Below are 21683 nucleotides of genomic sequence, written 5' to 3' on the forward strand. Positions count from 1 at the left end.
ATGTACCAGGTGCAGATCGTAAGAAGCTGAATAAATCAAAATATTGTCCAGATGTACCACCACATAGTGTTCAATCATATCCTGGAAGATATCATTCATGAAGAATTGAAAGGTTGCCAGAGCATTAAAGTCCGAAGGGCGTAACTAGGTACTCAAACAACCCATAGCGTGTCTTGAATGTGGTTTTCCACTCATCACCGTCACGTATGCGAACCAGGTTATAGGCCCGCTGAGTCCCAATTTGGTGAATATCGCTGAAGAGCTTAACTGATCCAATAGGACGGAAATTAGTGGTAAGGGTTATTGATTTTTTTATGGTGATGGCGTTATGGGCTCTATAATCTATAGATGCCCTTAAGTCGCCCTCTTTCATTGGTTCACAGAACATCAGAGAGACGACGGGTGAATAAACCCATTGGCAAGGGCCTTTTCAATATAGTCTTTGAGGACTTCGTCTTCTTTGAGGGTAAGCAAATAAATCCAACCACTAGGCATTTTGGAATCCGGATCAGTTCTATTGGGCAATTATAAGGTTGGTGTGGGGTTAGTTGTTCTGCCTTACCCTTATCAAAGACGTCAGAAAATGACTGGTATACCTCAGGAAGTGTTGTATCCGATGTATGAAAACTGCTCCAATAGATGAGTGTCCAAGATAACCCTACATTCTTGTATTCTCATTCTATTAGACCTTTCCTCGCCTTTTACACTGTTGATCATTCACTCCTGCAAGCTTCTTCCTTTGTTTTTTCTGGTTCTGTTCTTTCCTGGTTTAAATCTTACCTGTCCCAACAGACATTTTCTGTTTCTTGGGGTGGGAAAACTTCTGACTCCCATCCTCTTGCTCATGGTGTTTCACAAGGGTCGGTCTTGGGGCCTTTTCTCTTTTCTCCTTATACTTCTCCTCTTGCCAAAGTTATTTCCTCTTATGGCCTATCTTACCACTTCTATGCTGACAACACCTTGCTTTTTCTATCTTTCTCCTCCTTCTCATCTGACATTCATACTCAGCTGTCTTCGTGCGTAATGGCCATCAAATCTTGGATGTCCTCACACTTAACACTGCACAAACATAAGTATTCTTTTTCCCTTCTGCTACCATTCTCTCTCCTATTACTCCTCCATTTATTTCCTTTCCTCCTCCTCAACTTTCCATTGTATCTACTGCTCGCAATCTGGGACTCTACGTTGACTCTACACTGTGATTCAAACATCACATTTCTATCTCTTCTCATGCCTTCCGCTATCATCTATTTAAAATTTCAAGTCTGCTCTTTCTTAACTTTTGACACAACTAAGCTACTTATATCCTCTTATTTGTTCATGTCTTTTTTACTGTTCCACTTCACTTTTTGGTCTCCCAGCCTCTCGACTTGCAGCACTAAAATCCATTTTCAATCCTGCTATTTGGGTACTCTTGTTTGATCTCACGTGAATCAATATCCTCTGCTCTTCTCGCGCTTGGCTTTCCATGCACAGCTTAAATTCAACTTTCTCTGCTTGGTATTTAAATTACTTTATGGTCTTACTACCGATTACATTTCCTCACTGGTCTCATTTCATACTCCCTCCCGCTCCCTTGGCTCTAATGCTCAGTTTCGTCTGGTAGTTCCCTGTTCTCAATCACGCTTCCGCACACTTGCTCACCTTGCCCCCTGCATTGGAATCTTCTTCCTCTTTCTCTAAGCTGTATCGCGACCTATTACTTATTCTGCAAATAGCTGAAACTTCATCTGATCCAGCAGGGCTGATTCCAGGCTCCCAATGTCAATCTTAACTTGTTTACTATTGTTATGTTTTTATACTTTTGCTATGTTAAGTGCTTTGGATTAAGGCGCTATATAAATAGTAAATAAATACAAATACAGTCCTTGTTGGTTTGCAATTTGCCTGGTATACTCCCCGGCAAGGACCCTTTATGCGCCTCCAACTGCCTGGAGTACTCCTGCCAGGCCTTCTGTTATTCACAACTGACTGGTGTATGCTTACCAGGACTTCTCTTGTCCTATAGTTCATCTTTACATTCAAGTAACATATACCTATCTTGCTGGCTTGGTATATCTACTGTTTCACTGTTTTATTAATATTTCCCTCACATTTGCATTCATTTCCTATAAGGGTTCAGGTTGGCACTCTGCCCTTTTAATTCACAAAACAATCTTCTGATTATTTCACTTTCCGTTACTTCACAATGTTCAAATTCTCTTTGCTGCGGTTGCCGAAACTTCCTGGGGTCCCTACTATGGCACACTCACAGGCTCTATGTAGCGTTTTTGGGCTTGCTTGCGCCTACACAGCATACCTTCACTGCTTGCTTCCCACTCTGGGTGGCTCCGACGTCTCTCCAGCCTCTCACGGCTACGCTCCTGCATGCTGGCTTCTCTTCAGCTCCCAGTAAGGATAACATGTTTTTTCTTGGCAGCCGGACATGCAGGGACTCTCTCGTGGTTACCGGTGGTTACCGGCATCTCCACGGCACGCCTCGCTTGCACCATGTTTCTTTACTTTGCTCATGGCGAGTTCCTTTGCTCCGCCACACCGGCTCGTGTCTCTAGTTTCCACACATCAACTCGCGCCTCCAGCTTCTTGACACTGACAAGTGCTTCCAGCCTCCGTCCTCCTTCCCTGGAGATGTTTGCGTCTTTTCATGAGCTCTCTCCCATAATTCAATTCACATTTTTAAAAGTCCTGCACACAGGTGCTTTCATACAACAACTAGCATGCTCATTATGCTAGATGCCCTTGCTGCTCTGTATCAATTTCTTCATCCTCCTCGTCTCAGTATTTAGGTGGTTGTGGGAATTAAAGTCCACTGACGGTTTCTGATGCATCGCACTTGGAGGGTTTTTCTTAATGATTTCACATGGAAGATCAGTTCTACATGAAGGAAAACTAGAACTGAAAAGTTTTTTTTTGGTGCTTTTACTGTTCAGGTTAGGGATGGGAGTTTGGCCTAAAGGGTGCTGGGAAAAGGTTTCTTTACTTTCCCTATAGGGCGGAACAGATGCATGGCATTAGGATATTGGGTAACAGCGAGTTGTCCTCATGGGAAAAGGGGGCATACTGCATCTCATCCAATGAAGCCATGACATCTCCCTGGTGGATGTCGCCTCCCATGAGATCCTCCATCATACAGCTGCCCCCAGGGTCAGGATCACGTAGCAGCTGCCGTCCCCTGGCCACATGGGAGGCATCTACCACTGGGAAATCCGTGATTACTCCATTGAATTCATCACAGTGGTCAAAGTCATTCACTTCTTCAGGACACTTGGAGAAATTTGTCTTTTTTTTAGCACAACTCGGAATTTGGCCAGAAACAGCATGCTATAACACCGCCCAAGATCCCTTAGCCTCTTCTTTACTGCAGCAAAGTTGCATCTTGTGGCCTGCCATGAAGTCAGGGTCAGTTGTAATTCTGGAACCATTATGTTACAGCTCTCCTTTATTTGTTCTCAAATGTTGATCTCTGTAATTCAGGAGATACACTATAACCGATCTCGGAAATTGGTTTGGCTTCGGAGGCAGATCCAGCATACATTGGACAGGTTTCAGTAGGAATAGAGAAGAAAAGTGAGGGTCATCAATGCATTTTTCAATGTACTCCTCCATGTTAGAAATCTGTGGCAATTCTGGCATACCAAGAATCCTGACTGCGCTAGGTTCTTGCCTCCAAGTCCTAATTTTTAGCCTGGACCTTTTTCCTGTTGCTGATTAGTGTCTCACTTGTGGGTGGTATGGGCATTGTTCTAGGGCGCAGATCTTTCCCTAAACCTCTGTTCTGTTACAACATTCCTTGTCTAACCGCACGTGCAGAGTGTCAGCCTTAATGCTAGTGCATTCAACTTAGGGCCAACATTAGTAAAGTCTGCCGTCGATTCACAAATGACACTTTAGAGATATGGTTCAGGCTGTTCCAATGAGGAAGAACCAGAAGCCTCCATGTCGCTGCCCATATGTGGGTCTGGCCACTAGTGGAAGGCTTTTTGGGGAATTCCATTTGAGACTACCATTTCCCACGCTTCACCATAAGAATAACACATCCACATTACGTTAAATCAACCTCAAGATGGTCACGCTGCACAAATGTGAAAGTTATCAAAGCACAAACAGAGTAGGACTCACATCAGGCTCCTCTGTCCCTTCCTACCTCTATCTCTCAGGCACTCTCGCCGCTTACTGGGGGGACCACTATCCTCTGCGCACTCTCCCGCTTCCTTCCTCGTAAGTCTTTCAAACACAGCAATCTGTTCCGAGGGCGCCGCGTACGCGGTTGCTTCGGGGCCTGGGCACCTCCCGGCAGAATGAAGTTGGGGCTGAGCCCCCGGGCCGGAGAGACGAGACGCAGTATGGATGGCCCTTTGTTCCATCCATACTGTGTCTCTCTGGCGGCCCGGGTGAAAGCCGGGTAAAAAAACGATGTTTAAAAATTGAGGGACAGATTTCTAAACATCTTTTTGGGTTGGGTGTATTTCTACACGATTTTTAGAAATGGAGGCACAGATGCAAATCAAGTCTGTCCCTCAATTTCTAAAAATCGTTTTGGGTTGGGTGCATTTGTACATCAGTGCACCCCTCTTGGCAACAGGGCTTCTACAATTGTAATACTATGCTTTTGTTGAGGCAAGGCTAGTTCATCTTAGTGGGCTGCTAAACTTAATGGGACAACATCAACACTTCTCAGTTGAGCTGCTACACTTAATTGACAAGGCCCCAGCACTTCTCTGCAGATTTATTGATTTTTATTTTAATACCCAGAGGTTTCTAAGCGCGGATCGAGGGAATGAAACCTGTGTTGCGCGGACCGAGGGATCGAACCTGTGATGCTCCATGTCGTCTTGCTTCCAAGGCGAGCACGTTGCCCCTGAGCTATCCCCCCGAGATTATGAAGATCTGAAGTACATTTAATGATACAGAACCAGAACTATTGAGCAGGTCTGACATCATCTTCATCATCATCATCATCATCAGAATAACTCACTGTTGTGGTTATACAAGAGCTAATATATTTAAAGGGATGGAATGTAGCAGCACTATTCAATAACCCAAAGTGCTTAAGCATAGTTAATGTGAAAATACTACACTTCTCAGCATTGGGACAGTACTGCCACTTCTCACAGAGGCTTCTACACCTTTTATGGGGCAGCACTGATCCAGCCTACTGGACAGCTTCACTTTTAATGGCACTTTTCAATAGGACTGCTATACTTCAATAGGAATTGACGAACACTACCCGCAGGGAATTGCATACTCTTGATGCGACCGAAGCAGCACTTCCACCCACCACAGCTGCTTTATTTTTAACGGCACACTGCTTGTACTTCTCAGCCACTCTGCTTTACATTTAAACAGACCGAATTGTCATTTATCAGTAGGACTGCAACACTATACCATTGTGTTCTGTATATTGAGTGCTTCTTCACCACCAATGTGGATTCATGGCACTCACCCAATGTCTAAATAGTAGATTTGGCTACATTCAATTGGCAACAGCATGCCCCGAGCTGCCTGCTGTCCATAAACTGCCCCTGAGGATGTTGGAAGCCGTGATGGGGCAAGGGATAGAAGGCTTGAGCCTGTAGAATAGCAGAATCAGCAGGGACTTAAAACCTGCGCACTCATTCTACAGTGAAGGGCCATGGGGAAAAATGAGTCTGATCCCACATACATGGGGTTGTTACCCCTTTATCTCTCCTGAATGCAAGAATGAGCTCTCTCAGACACAAGTTATCACCCCTGCACACACAATGAATATGGTATGGATCTATAGATCAAGAAAACTGGAGTGAGAATTCAGAGTGTTTTAACAGAAATATAATTGTCTTCCCTGATGGGAGACTGACTCCATTAATATACACGGGGTCACTGAGATGACCAAGAGTGAAACTGTACATTCAGTTTTGAGATTACCAGCAACGGGTATACTATGCTCCAAGGATTGAGGTGCCCACTCAATATATCACACTGTTTAAAGGTCTGAGACCCATCCTGAATGCTTGCCCAAAGAACATTGGCCGGAGTTTGACACTGAAGAAGTGAGCATGTCATCCAGGGTCTGCAGCCCACACATGCATGGGATTCCCATGCACCCACTTGCGAGGTTTGCACCAAATTAGTGAGATTGTGCTCCAAGGTAGGAGGCACACTCACAGTCTTTGCTCTGAGGTTTGACACACTCACAGGATGGGATGGCATTTCGTTCTCTCATCCTAGTTGTGTTGCTCTGCCTTTTGAGGGCTACTACAACCTGGATGATTATAGAGGGGTGGCGTAGCAGCAGTGTTGGCCTACTGGAATGCAACTGGAAGGCTTAAACCTCCTTCTTACTTGACTTTAGTATATGCAGTACATGCTAGCCAATGTTTCCACTGTTCTGCGCCCCCACTATCCCGCTTGCACCAAGTTGGCGACTACGTGCAAATGCGGTCCTATAACTGCTGGTGATGTCACTTCCTATATTTGGGCACCCCCCAGCAAATTCATAAGTCAGCTCCCCTGATCTGTTCCACATTGCCACACTTAACTCTCGCTCTGCTGGCAAGCACTCGTCTGATATCTGCCACCTCCTTGAACTTCTGGATCTTGATACCCTTGCCCTTACTGAGACATGGTTCAAGGACAGCTCTCATGAATTTTGACACTTCACTCTGAAGGCTACAAGAACCTCTCTGCTCCCAGGCCTAATAGGCCAGGTGGGGGAAGTAGCCCTGCTCTTTCCTGAGTAGATCACTTGTTCCATCATTCCCACTCAGGTCTACTCTTCTTTTGAATGTCTGATCTGCAGGCTCTCTCTTTCTCCTGTCTCCTCTCTTACCCTGGCCACCTTCTATCGACCGCCAGGCCAGCCCACCCTCTTCCTCTCTGAATGGGCTGGCCTGGCCTCCTGTTAGGGAGAATTCTCTGTTTAGGCTGAATTTCCTAACCTAGTGAGTCCCCCAGCAGCTTTGCTGGATTTTTGGGGTTTATTTTTTTCTCCTGCCAAGAGTGAGACTCTTTTACCCTCACTCTTGGGCATGATTTGAGTGTGAATCTAGATGTGTTTAATGGGCTACGGGGTCTTTTACTCCATAGGGCTTCATGTGTTTTTATGATGTGTTACACAGCACCCTCAGTACAGTGACACAGGGGTGTCATAGTGACCCCCCAGTATAGACTCCATACCCTGGGACTGACTACTGTCTCCCAGGGCATGTAAAGTTACCATTGACTTTACTAGTCTTAAATTCTGAACAGAACCAGTACAAACCATCATATTGTGGACGTACTGGCTAGGGCAATTCAATTGCCCCAGGGTCTGTTAGTCGAGGGGGCACGTCTCCGTCCCCCCTGATCGAGTTTTGGCTGGTGGCAGTGGATACTACTTTTTATATTCAACCGCGAATATTTTCCTATGGGATTTCCCATTGTTTTAGGCTACTATCTTTATTTAATTATTTACGGTAGCCTCGAACATACCGCCGGTCTATTTTATTAATATTAATTCTCCGGTTGGTATTTTTTGCCAAAACTTGATTCTAAAATGGTGTTTGTGTTCTCTTCTGTGACTCCAACCCAAGTCGAGCCCTTTGTTCCACTTTTTGGTGGGCTTCTCCACAGAAGCCCTCCAAAGTGGTGCCACTCTGTCTGGGGTACTTAGGAGGGGTGTAGGGGGATTTAGGCACCCTGGACTGAGTTGCCTAGGCAACTCAAGTCGCACTCCGTCCTGATTGGCCCAAGTGGTGAGCCGGCCGGCTCACCACTTAGCATGTTTGAGTGACAGCTAGGCTGAGTGAATGGGGGTTTTCTGCATAAAAGCAGGGCTTTGGGGACTGGAACTTCAGAAGTCGCCACAGGACCTAAGAATCCGACGAGGGAGAAGCTGAGCCGACCTGCCATGACACCACCACCGGTGGAGCCCTGCTGGACCGTCCCACCACTTTTCCCAATGACAGAGATCTCCCGCCAGAGAGTCTTCTTCCTTTGACTGGTGGGGATAGCCAGTTTCACCGTCTTTTCGCCTTCCCGACGTACCTCGTGGCCGCCTTGCCTGTTCCAAGCACCCCGGCAACCAGGATACCACGTTTTACCATGACCGCGAAACAAAGGTACCACCTTTAACCGGAAAACTCTGCGGCTGGTTTCTTCCCTGGTAGTGCAACGACCTTCATCTTTCCTCCAAGTGGAGATCTTCTCTTCCCTTGGACAACGACGCGACTTGCACCCACTGCCAGGAACAACTGCCACCGCTGGATGATCCTTCCCACTTAAGGTACCGTGTCCCGCCTGGCTTCCCTTGCTACCGACTGTACGGGGTAGATTTAGCCCCCGGCTTTCGAACCTGGGTTAGCCTGGGACACCCTGGCTAAACTTTCCTAAGCCTCTCTAAACTCTTTTTGAACTCTCTGCAAGACTTTCTAAGCCTAGTGTAACTGTGATCTTGGGCGCATTTGTGCTCTGCTCTCTCTAAGAGTGGGCCCAGCCTTTGGACTTTGGCTCACCAGTGACTTTTGCTCTTCTGCCTTGCTAACAGTGTTCCTGAACCTTAGAGTGGTGTACCTTTCCATATTCTGTTTTTTCCCCCTTTCTCACAAACCTATTGGAGTGCCATCTAGTTAAGCGCTCACCTCTGTATGAAAATAAGTGGTGTTTTACTGTGACTTATCTGATAAGGAAAAAGGGGTGTACATATTACAATAGTAACTGTGTTTAGAATATTTTACAACAAGAGTGCTGGAGTGTTTCAAACCGTGTGTTTTTAAATAAATAATTATATACTTTGATACCAAAGCTCTGGTCAGTGTTTGCTTGTATGATTGTGTCTGAGTGCCTATTGTGTATACTTTGCATACTGCCTAACTCTTCTTGAGGGAAGTCTGACTGCTCAGCCACAGCTACCAGGTAAATCTGGGTGGTACAGACTGCTACCAAGTGGGTTTACTGCCAACACCTGTAGTCTTAAATCTTTTGCAGTGTTCCCTAAGGGAACTGCACAGGTTTCTGCCTAACACCTCCTCTCTCCTTTCCTCCTCCTCCCAACTACTCCTGCTGGGGGTTCCTAACATCCATCTTGATTCTCCTGACTCTTCAGGTCCTTTCTGCAACCTATGCGACTCTCGTTCTCTCTCCATTCTTCCTTCTGGCCCAACGCACAGCGGTGGCCACACCTTAGATGCTAATATCTCTACAGACATCCCTCTCTCTATCCCTCTCATTACCTCACTCTCCTAGACTGATCATTCTCTTCTCTCCTCCCGCATGAAGCTCTCTTCTCCTCCAGCACTGACACACCCTTCACTGCCTCCTGACTTCAAGGTCATCCAACCCATGAAAAGAGTGACAGTTGCTGCCTTTACCTCCATCTACACTCCTACTCCTGTGGCTGACTCCAACCCTGACACAGGCCTCTCTCACTTTCACCACTCCATTTCTAACACTCTTGACATTCTTGCTCCCTTCCTGAGGGTCTGCCTGAAGCCTTCCAAAAAGTGCAACTCTTCGTACAACTCTGAGCTGGCTGCCCTTAAAAGAAAGTGCAGAGCAGCTGTATTGAAATGGGGATCTTCAGGAGCTCCATCTGACAAACTGGCCTGCCGCCGTCTTCAAAGGCAATATAGACTCTGCATCTGCTCCCAGAAAAGAGTCTATATTCAATCCCACATCTCAGCGGCATCTAAAACGGCTGAACTCTTCAAAGTCTGCAAGGAACTGGCCACTCCTACTGCACCCACCCAGGCCCTCTGTTCGGCCCTGGCTGCACATTTCACTGCCAAAACACAGGACATCCAGTCCTCTCTTTTACGCACCTTTGCCTGTACCCACATCTCTTGGGCCCTCCTCGGGCACTCTCCCCCCCTTCTCTCCTGCCTCTCCCCATCACACCTGAGGAGGTCTCTACACAGGTCCAGTCAATGAAAGCCTCCTCCAAACAGGTTGTCCCATGGCTTCCTAAAACCATCAAAGGCAACATTGATTCTCTTGCTCCAGCTTTGCCTGATCTCTGCAACCTCTCTTTCGCCACTGGAGTCGTACCCACTTCTCTCAAGCACCCTCTTGTGCACCTTCTGCTCAGAAAAACCTCTACTGACCCTTCTATCCTGGAAAACTAGCACCCGATCTCCATCACTCCTTTCCTGGGCAAACTCTTGGAGAAATTTGCCATCTCTCAGCTCATCTTCCACACTGAATCTGTTGGTTGTCTCCATGACCATCATCCTGCTTTAGAGCATCCAGAGGCACGCGAAAATGCTCTTCCGAACACTTGTGAAGACCTGCTCTCAAATCTTGACTATCTCTCCTTCTGTCCTTATTCTCCTCGATCTCTCTTCTGCCTTTGACACGGTAAACCACAAAATCCTGATCTCCCGCCTCAGTTATACCCTGAGCATCACAGATCTGGCCCTGGCGCGGCTTGCCTCCATTGACCGTCCTTCCCAGATGGAACTTGGGTCCTTCTCACCTCTATTACTCTCTCTACTTGTGGTGTCCCCCAGGGATCTAACCTATCCCCTTGGTTCTTCAATATCTACATGGCCCCTCTGGCACACAAGATCTCTACCTTTACCTCTAACTTTCAGTGCTATGCGGATGACTCTCTGCTCTTTCAGGCTACCCCCGGCCTCTTCCTACTCCTTGTTCATTCCTGACTGTCTGTCTGCAGTTCAGTCTTGGTGTGGTGCTAATGATCTCTGCCTCAATGGCAGTAAGACAGATCATCCTAATTGGGACCCTGGCTCCTGCTTTCCCAATTTCTCACTGGCCAGCCTCCCTTGGCCCTGCGTCCCCACCTGCTAGTGAGGCAAAAAATCTGGGGTCATTTTCAACTCCACTTTCTCCTTCTCTTCTCACATCTCGGACAGCTCCAAAAAGTCCCACTGCCAGCTGCCCCTCCTCAGAGGTATTCTAACTTTTCTCACTTCCCCCCCAAAGGATCACCTTCTCCAGGGCCCTTGTTCTTTCTATGCTGGACTACTGCAACAGCCTCTTTCTCAATCTTCTCTTTTCAGTTTTAGCTGACTGCTTGCCTGGTCCACCTCCAGAGCCTCACAGGTCCCAGGCTCCCCCGCCAGTCTTGCACTTGCCTCTGGGCCCCTGCACTATGTTAAACACTTCTACACTTTCAGCATATGTTCTATGAGAGGGGTAACCTCTCTTAACTTAACCCAGGGCCCTGCTGGACTGGGCACACTTCTGTCTGTACACTTGCATGACCTGAATTTACTAGGCTAGTAGGTTCTGTCCTGTCCCCCCCCCTCCCCTCTGACTCCCCTCACCGAGTTTGGTTGCACCTGAAACACTTCATGCACTTGCACTAGGAGAAATGCTGTTGGGCCTAGTACACTAGTCACTTCTTTGTTAGATCATTCGGAAACTACAAGCCCTAAGAATGACTACTGTATTGCCTGGCTCCCTTCCCGCCTTGAAGCTCTTTGAAGCACTTCACTTGTGTATAAGCGCTGTACAAATAAACAATTACAATCAGCATAAAAGTGTATGCTGCAGGATCAACCCTCAAAATGGTCCGTTAATTGTTACAATACTCAAATCCCTTGCAGAGGATCATTGGAGCATGCAGAGCAATTATTGAGGAACACTTGAAAGCTTAACAATGTGCCACTCAAATAGTCAATGGCATTTCCAAAATTGTAGGCAGATGGATTTTATTTTTGTGTGTTAAACATGTAAATCTGTTTCAATATAGTCAAATATACAGATGTTGCAAATGAGCCCATCTTGTGTGTCCATACAACCAATAAACAGTGTAATCATCATCAACTGAAGTCCAACAGTTTCAGGTGTGTCTCCCAACCAAAGCACATGTTAACGGGCCCTCAGCCGTCAAAGCAGAAGGTCATAGACCAGAAAGAGGCGGACTACCCGGATGCTGCAGCATCTGAAATGGCTGAGGAGGGCATCCACTGCACAGACCACAGCAGTGGGGAAACCCTCTCCCCTATACTCCTTTTGTCCAATATCAGTGTTCAACAATGCCCATCACCCGCTGCAGGGGAAACAGCACTCCAGATTAGGCCCCACCTTCAACTCTGCATACCTCCGCTTCTCCATTGGCTTGAGGACAACAAACTGCAGGTGCATGAGCCACCAAAAAATGACAGCTGGACCTCTGGTGCTGGTTGCAGTGCCACCCTCCCTCACAGCATCCGGACTCTACGTCAGGATATCGGCCTCACAACTATGCTTTCACTGTTAGCTCCAAAATCACAACAGTAGCACTCCTCCACCACAGCTGAGAGAACAATATGGGTCTGCTCCCTGCAGTCACGTCCGAATAGAACTGTCAGTTCTTCTCAGATTAGAAAGCAGCTCGCTCCAGGCTCACCAGACTCCAACAAATGATGGCTGTCTCTCTGGAGCCTGCCATCGAGTAAACTGTTTCACCCCAGAAGGACTGAATGGCAGCAGATCATCTGAAGCAGCAGTTCCAGCAACAGCTACAGGTAACAAAGACCGTACTTACCTGAAAATATATTGTGGAAGCACAATATAAATAGTAGTCTGCCTACTGTTTTCAGTAGCTCCTCAATCAGGCATCTGTCTTCCTCAAAACTGTACAAAATGTACACAAACTACTCCAGACTCATGTTGGTGGAACTGTGGTCAGATAGACGTTATTTATATTTGCTGGTTATAACCCCTGTTGGTATGCTGTTGGAATCACATTTTTCTCATACACAATAATCATTGAATTTTCCATTAAAAGTGACCATTGCTGTTGTGATAATGGGGCACAGGGATGACTTAACGGTAAGTCTAACTCCTAAACTGACGGCTCATTTAGTAATTACAGTGTGGGAGTTGAGGCTGCAAAACCCTACCTGGGATGAGTTCTAAAGTTATGGGAGTTAATGGACATACAGAAAATATACCTGCTTCTCTCTTCACATGCCACTTTCCTCCGATTTTGCCAACCTGTTGTATGACTTTGCTCGGCAGACGAAAAACTCACTCACCTGCTTGCCAATGTTAAAAATCATACATCTTTTTGTTAAGCTTGATTTGAAACCTCCCTTGAATCCATCACCAGAGGTATTGTATAAATGTGTATTAAAAGTAGCGCAATAAAAGGATAGCAAGTTGTGTGCTCATTTTGCATATGTCATGAGGATGTAGTAACAGAACACTCATTCATATTAAGAATGAAAAATAACTACTTTTGTTTGGCATTCGGGAAGGCTGTAAAAAAATAGAATGGGTCTACTTTGCGCAGTGGAGGATCTGAGCTAGCAACAAGAGTATATATAAACCACAAGTTGGTCTGACAGGCTCTAGGGCCAACCACCAATCACGTTGGGCAGTTCTCTGCCCTCTTTCTTGTTACTGTTCTTCAATAGTCAGATGTTCCTGGTTTAAGTCCCAACCTTGTGTTTCTTAGATAGGAGACCTAGTGTGTGGACAAAAAACCTCTACAGGATCCAAGGGAGCAACTAACTAATCAACAAAAGTATGGTGATTTTTCAAGGAAAAATGCCAGAATGATGGGCAAATCAAATCAAGTGATGAGTCTACGCTAAGAGAACCTTATGTCTTAGATCAAATGAATGGTACCCAGTCTAATCCAGAAGCCAGACCACTTCTGGCCTTGTTAGTTGATCCTTGAAGCACTGCAGGCACTAGACCTGACTTATTATCAGTCTTGCCATATGGAGCGCCTGATGCCCTTTACTAGATTGGACCTTGTAGCTTCAACTGCGGGTTCCTTCCTCTGGAGGCCGCTCTTGGAACCCACAATGAGAAAGGATTTTTTTATTCTGGAGTGGCGTCACCCATGTTGGGCTAGCCTAAGTATCTGATCAGGGCTGTCCACAAGCCTGTTGCCCTTGCAGTTTATTCCATTTCGTTTAAGGGTCTTCCACCTGGGTCTTTGTCAGTTTACAATATTTAATACCCTGAGGCAATGGTCGTACCCTTGAGCCCACCGCAGGGTCAGTTTAGATTCTCAAACCTTTGCAAAAATGTTTACTTGGCTCTGAGCTACCACCAGAATCTCGGCTAGAGCCCCCAAAAGTCTATTCTCTTGCTTTCACTCTTTAAGGCCTCCTGCAAGCCTTTGGGCCATGGCCCACAGCAGTCTTCTTAGTTTGGCTTCCCCCATACCTTTCTACAGTGCAGCTTACTTGAATTAGCTATCTCTTGTTCTACAATTGTTCTACAATAGGCGTAATTAAGAGTGTGGCTGTATTATCTGCTGAGATACCACCAAACAGAATTATCATTTCTGACTGGGGTAACTTAAAGAAGGGTCTGCATGATTCAGAGTCACGCAGAGCCTTCAATTATTCCCCATTTTGGAGTTCTAAAGGACTCCATTAGGGAAATGTAATATTATCACTCTCAGTAATACTGCATAGGGTAATAACGTGGGCGTTAATTGAAGACATTTCCCCAAGCAGTTTTAGAGTTTCAATATTGTTATATGGTGAAAGTGGCTTTAACCCATCACTTTTTTTACTGCACTGCCACACTCTTGAGTATGACCCAGTGTGACCTATTTGACATTGCATCCTTTGGTTCTTCCTCTCTCTCTCTTCCTCTACTCTCGCTACTGCAACATCAGCGCTCAGGTGCGTGGCCCTAACACCCACACTCCCGACTTGTTTCTGCCTTCTTTTATGTGTTTGCCTTAGGCATTTATTGTTCCACTGAGTATTGTTGGGTGGGTGCTTTTGCCGCTTGGTCCATGGCTGTGCCATTGCAATGGCCTAAAGGGTTCCACCTCCTCCACTTACATATGTCATATGTTCCCCATGGTATTAAGGTGTTCTCGTATAATTTAAGATTTAATTCAGCTCAGTCCCTGGTGTCCGCAGACAGAGGACTGGAATAGCTGGTCTGCCATCTTGGGGTCAGACACCAGCATTATGGTTGCCGGGCGGTCCCTTGTATGTGACAGCATGTTTTTTCACTCTCTGCTAGCGTATTCATGTGGTGCCCATTTACTGTGTTCCTTTCCTTCATTGCCAGTGGACTCTTGTTGGCCTCTGCTTCCCCTTCCACTTGCGGGTTTGCACTTCCGAGATGTGCTTTATCTGGAATCCTGCTTTGCTTGTGATCTCAAAGACGGAGCCCCTTTCCTGTATTGTGTGCATAGCGAAGACTAATGTTCTCTGTTCTTCTTCCCCCCCAGCATTATTACCTACAGAGGAGAGTAATTGGGCACTTTCCCCTTATTCTTCATTAGAAGTATTTCTTGTGTAAACATACCACAGATCTCCCTTTGAAGGGGACACCAGGAGAGTTCTAGGGGATCTCCCATGTACCACCTCCACAGGTTGCATCATTTAGCTGATGGCTTCTTCCGGCTACCAGAGATCCTCCACTCCTCCTCAATGTTCACTCCAAAAGTGACTTTTACAGCTCCAGGACTATAGGGGTTGGGGTGGTATTTTGGGACATTTTGAGCTTGACATATTTGCTTACTTAATGGTGTGCTTGCCTGTTTGGACCAAGAACGGATATGGGGAATTTGGCTATTGATAATTTTGTTGATGTACATTATGTTAAACTCAGTAAATGGATATGGAAAAACAAAAACCGCATATAGGATTGGCAAGTGCATCTTTTCTCAATGAAACACAAAAAAGCACATAGCAAGGCCAGGTGCATCTTTTCTCACTCCCCAGACTATCTAAAAAGAGACATAGGCACTTTCTTCTGGGTTTGCCAAGTAATTCATTTAGCCCAAGTAAACTCATAAAGGATGTTAGGCATTCAACCACCTTTGAATTCCTTATAAAGATCCCATGCTCATATACATTCCGCACATTCCCCATGTTTCAAATTCATCTATATGTCCTAGGATTCCATTTGATCGTATCCCTATTTATTCGAACTACATCATGTGACGAATCTGAGAATGGCGTCCCTTCTTCCCTAGGGGGAGACCTTTCCCATTGATCCAAGGCAGTGCACAATTCTGCCCCTAGGGATAGTTCACTGAGGGAGGTCCGCATTGGGGGAGGAAGGCCCCTACGGAATTGGGGATGACTATTCTCAGAGAACGCGGTATGCCAATGCTTCAATACACCCAACCCCTTCTCAGTTACCAAATCCTCCTTCGCCTTCTCTGGATAGAACCAATATGTTCTGTTGTCAAGTCAGTAAACTCCATATACTAGGGAAAACTAAAATACCAAAGAATACCAAGTATGTTGCATCTGGTTTGAAAATAAGTACTCTGAAGAAGAAGATGACCAAGAATCTGAGGCTCAACCTGGTAAAACAGAGTGAGCGGTCTAGCTTCTCACAGGAGCTGGTTGACTCTAGCGAACACAACAATCCAGCGTGGGAGTTGCCTAAGTGATTTACCTATAAGGATACAGGTCAGAGGAGCCCAAATGGAAAGAAAGTAAAATAAGAAAAAGTCTAGGGCAAAGGAGCACAACCCTAGCCTTGGAGTGCTATATTTGTGAACAGTGTTTATTTAATCACTTTTTGATTACCCAAGAGACTGGGAACTTTTCTGTTGGAACTACTATGAACAGTTTACTGTGGGAAGTGGCCATCCTTACACATTGTATTTAAGTCACTGTTGGAGTTAGAGGTAGTCTTTTGAGACACTTTTTTGGTTTGTCATTCTGAAAATTTCATTAGTTTTCTTTGAGGCAGGGAACCCCTTATTAGCTTTGAGGCTAGAGAGGCATTTTTTTCCAATCCTTTTTTGATAAGTGTGTGCCCGAAAATATGCCACCATTGTGTCCGAGCCTTACTTCTGCACCCTTAGTCATTAGATTACCGTTAAGGCAAGCACAATTCTTTGATAACTTGAACTCTATACATTGGGGAAGGTGATCATTACCTTATCCATGGAAAGGGTCCTAAAAATCTTCTTGGTTCAACACTGTGAAATTCAAATAACTTGTATGCATACTCCCCAGACATAAACTCAGCTATCGGAGGTCTTTGACTCACTGGATGTCTTGGACAGTTCTATATGATTACAGAGAATACAAAGAATACATAACAGATAATGCTTTTTCAGCGAAAACAATGCCATGTTATTAATCAGCCTCCAATACAAATCTTGGAAGTATCCTTGCTGGTCAATATGGGGAATAGAAAAATGTAGGATACATTAATCTTTTATTGCGTGCTTATCTAGGCTCGAACCTGTGTTGGGCTGCATTGTTTTGCTTCCAAGACAAACGCATTGCCGCTGAGCCATCCTCCCGGATCTGGGATAAATTATTTAAAAGCATCAAGCATTCAACCACTCTTGATGGTGCTCCCTTTCTTCACCCTAAAATACCATGCTTAGTGTGTGTGTGTGAACATCTTTGATCTTCTTGCAGCACTTTCCGATATCTGTCTTGCTTATGCTCCTGGGATGCCGGGAGAGGGGCCTCCAGCTTCCATGCCTTTACTGACATCTGGAGAAGCCTGACTGTGTTTCCCTGTCTAGTCGCTGGGGATCTGTCAACCAGGTGGCCAGAACACAGCCGTCGCTTTTGGATTCAGTTCCTATGGGTGGACCAGTGCGGGAGGATCACCTGGATGGGGGGGGGGGGGGTCCATGGGGAGTGGGACACCGACAGGTGAGATGCGGTATCCCCCTTCTTTAAACACCTTTTCCCCATCCTACCACGTAAGATATTCCAAAACACTGTCCTCCCTTTTCTGACATGAACACTTTCGCACAACACGAAAGACAACGGACTAGCACCAGAGTCGTTTACCTGACATGTCCCAATACAAGGGTCAGGCAAAGTCAGCCAATTTACCAGAATCACACACACCTGACAGCCCTTTCCCTTCCCCACAGGGATAAAAGGTGGAGCATGACCGCACACTACAAGGTATACAGACAGCACGACGTGAGAGCTAAATCAGCACAGCAGTTCAAGAGGCGGAGAAAGAGACGCAAGCTGAGGGGATACCAAGGGGAGAAGTGACCATGCCCTTATCAACAGAGGCCTGTGAAGCCTCAAGAGAAGGAATCTTAAGACTGCAAACAATAGCCAGCGTGTGTTGCAGCAGATGTCAACCGGACCCGAGCACCTCCTCCGCTAACAACCAAGCCGGGGAGAGACGTATGGCCCAATGGTACCAGCCTGGACTCTACAGACAGGAAATCAAAGCAGTTCATCACAGCCAGTGAGTGCATAGGAGAACCAATAAAGTAACCGACCTGAATTGAACGAAAGTAGCAAGCGGCTAATTGAACTTTGAATAAACAAAGAACTGCTGGTAAAAGAAAAGGGGAAAGCCAGCAAAGCAGAATCAAATACCACGTGGGTGTTCACTCGAGAAACGCTAGGCGATTATCCCGCTATTGAACTACAGTTACCAGAAGGGCTTGGGAGAAAGGCAAGAGGAGGTCAAAGTGGTCATACAAGGGTCTTGTAAAATCCTCTGTACAGTCGAAAGTCTTTGACCGACGGATGATTGTGAAGCAAAGGGAATTTAATCCCACAGGGTGAAAGACATTAAGACTTGTGAGTGTAAGTCTAAAGTTCCATGAACAGTGAAACCAGGAAGGGATGTCCAAAGTGAACTGTTTTGCAAAAGTTGACAAGAGTGAACCCGAAGGAGAGAGGCTGGCGATTGAAAAGGGGTCCGAACCCGAAATAGGGAGATCCAGGGGTGGAAAGTCAATACTCAAAGTTCGTTGGGAAGGGAACTGTTTAATTGAGTTGTCGAATACGACTGTGAGAGGTCTGCGCCCGGAAGAGGGGGACTCAGGGTGAGACCGTCACCCAAAACTATACGTGGAACCAAACTTTTTGTGTTTGTTTGTTGAAAATATCAGGTCTTCTGTTGACTCGTGCTGAGAAAGCTTGAGTGTGTGCTGTGCTCAGGAGACTAAACTTGTCCCGTGATGAAAACGTGAGGAAGGGAAACCCCTGGTAATCACATCCTGACTTATTTATTATGAACACTTTTTCTTTTATTGAAATCCATATCCCACACTTTTTTTTTTTTTCTTTTTAGTATATGCCTTTTTACTGTGACAAGACGCCACAAGGACTGCCTTATTTTTCATTTGATGGTCGAAGCTTGCTCCCATCTTAGATTTAGGTTAGGCGTTTTTCAAGCCTGCATATTGTTTAAATAAATACCCTTGAATCGTGATCACTTGTGTCTGTCTTTACTGTTGCCACCATGAGTTCCTTACACAGCTCCCAGCTCTAGGGCACCTGACAATGTAAATGGCAATTGCTGGAGACGCGGTTGCTGAGGGAGCTTCGAGAGCAGTAGCGCTCACAGGAAAACAGGGAGGGATAGCAGAGAAACATGAGGAACAGCGTAGCAAGTCACACTGATCAATGCCCCTACTCCAATTGCACGTTGGTTCACCCTGCTGTTCATATCCACCTAAACACCTTATCGTCCCATTATTTAAATTTCTGGTACTGGTTATTTCAGGTACCAGACGCATTTAGACTGCACCGCGAAAAGGTGGAATTAGTTAATTATTGTATTCTTTTAAGTATATGATCTGCCGAACAATGACCTTTGAGCAAAGCATTTAGCAAATCTGATTATTCAGATCTCACAATTATTACGATCCATCTGCCCAGTGGGAAATTGGAAGAATGCACAGTAGCTTGAGCCCTAAAAGCATGCAGTACTAAGGCATTGTATAATATTTGGCATGCTGCAGAATTGTAAGGTCACCATCTGCGCTAAACCATTCTGACTGCAGAATCTTGTTTTTTTCTTCTTCAAAACACTTCTGGCAGTAACCATGCAATATCAACCACTTGCATCAGTTTTGAGGCAGAGATCAAATTGATCAGTGCTTGTAAGATCCCCTACCGAGTACTGTTATGGCACTGAATATTTGCTAACAAAAGATTACCACGATATCAAAATGATATTTGTGAATTCTAGTCCTGTGGAAAACCACTCCTGAAGTAGTCACATCAAGTGCCTCTTCACTGAAATGGATCCTTCAAACTCTTTGCCTTTCTTCTGATGTATTGGTCAGTAGGAAAAGCAATAATGGTATACCTTTTCACCATAGTTGTATTTAAAGGTGCTCTGCTGACTGGGATCTAACACATCTGCTTTGTGACTTGGTGATGTATGGAAAGACAGCTTTCTAATGGCTGTGAAGTGTAATTAAATATGATCACACCTAGCAAAAGAGTTCTTTTATACTCTTTAAACTCTTGATGATCTTGATTCAGGCATGGCTAAAAAGAAGTTAATTCTCATCCAAAGGTCAAGTTTATGGTGATGGGTAGTAGGGTATGGCATTGTGACATGGGTGCCCTTACAACCTACATGCCCTGTATTTGTTTCTGTCATCCCTCTCCTACACTTCAGACAAGTTTTCTGGTCCCATTTATTTATTATAAGATCTTCAAGACTGCCAGTTCTGCTATGTCCTAATACTATGTCCCAGTAAAATGTAAACATTTCTTCTACACACTCCTGATTTACATGGGTGAAAGGCATTAGCTATCCAAAAGAAAGTTGAAATCTCTCAAAAATGGTTATATTGTGCTGAATTGAATTGATATTGATATTTTATTTATATTGCGCTCGTACACAAGTGTTTCAGAGCGAGGCAAGGGAGGGGAACAGGGAAGAACAAAAACGATCTTACTAGGCCCAGTGACATTGAAAATGCGCAAGTGCATGGGAACAGGAAAAGGGGAAAGTGCATGGAAGGGGGGAGAAGTGGAAAGTGCGGAACAGAGGAGAAAGCAGATAATAAATAAATAAAATAAATAAAGGCAATAAATGGTGGTAGTGCAGCCAGCAAGTGGCAAGTGCTGGGTGTTAGCCGACAGGGTATATCTGATAAGTGCATAAGGAAAACGGGTGTGGGACTGTATGGGTAGAGATACAGACCCCAGTTCAAGAGGTGGCCTGGAGGCAGTGCGGGAGGGTGGCAGGGTGAACAGGTACCTTGGCCCGGAGGACAGAGGTGTCCAGGTGCACAATGCCGAGAGAGAGAAAACAGATCAGCAGGGGACAAGGCGGGCAAAGGCAGATGTAAAGAGGAGAGTCTTGAGGTGTTTCCGGAACCGTAGATGATTCTCCACAAGTTTCAGATTGGCAGGGAGGATGTTCCAAGGGGGGGGGGGGGACCAGCCGAAGACAGATCTACCCCCAGCTCATTTCTTTGAAAAATGACCGACCCTGAGGGAGTTAGAGGAAGAGGAGCGAAGAGCTCGAGAGGGAAGGTATTTACAGAGGGATAGTTGAAGGTATTTTGGACCCAGGCCCCAGAAAGCCTTGTGGATAATGCAGAGGGTTTTAAATTTATTCCTTGCATACACTGGGAGCCAATGAAGGAATTTCAGAGGTGGAGAGGTACAAACCCAGGGCTTGAGGCCAAGGACAAGTCTCGCAGTCCTGTTTTGGATTAGTTGTAAAGGGCGGAGAGTGGAGGCAGGTCGATTTAGAAAGAGGCTGTTACAGTAGTCCAACCTAGAGAGAACCAAAGCTTGGGAGACGGTGAGCTTCTGGGGGAAGGAGAGGAAAGGCAGAGTACCTCTGAGGAGGTGCAGTAGGAAGTTTGACTTTTTAGAGACTTCAGAAATGGGCGGAGAAGGAAAGTGTGGAGTCAAAGATGACCCTGAGGTTCTTAGTCTCACAGGAAGGGGTAGGAGGCTGCCCAAGGGAGGCCAGCTAGAGAGTGAGAGGAAAGGATGGTGGGGGTTTACCAATGAGGAGAATCTCAGTCTTGTTGGAATTTAGACAAAGATCATTGGCGGCACGCCAATCTTGAATGGCAGTTA

General features: G+C 45.7%; 1 protein-coding gene across 1 annotated transcript in view; it reads left to right on the plus strand.

Moving 5' to 3' along the window:
- The window catches only part of TERT (telomerase reverse transcriptase), a 679541-nt gene that overhangs the window by 532418 nt on the left and 125440 nt on the right, over positions 1-21683 (plus strand). The window lies entirely within an intron of this gene.

Source organism: Ambystoma mexicanum, chromosome 5p (genome assembly GCF_040938575.1).
Source record: "Ambystoma mexicanum isolate Mex_15411 chromosome 5p, UKY_AmexF1_1, whole genome shotgun sequence".
NCBI classification, from domain to species: Eukaryota; Metazoa; Chordata; class Amphibia; order Caudata; family Ambystomatidae; genus Ambystoma; species Ambystoma mexicanum.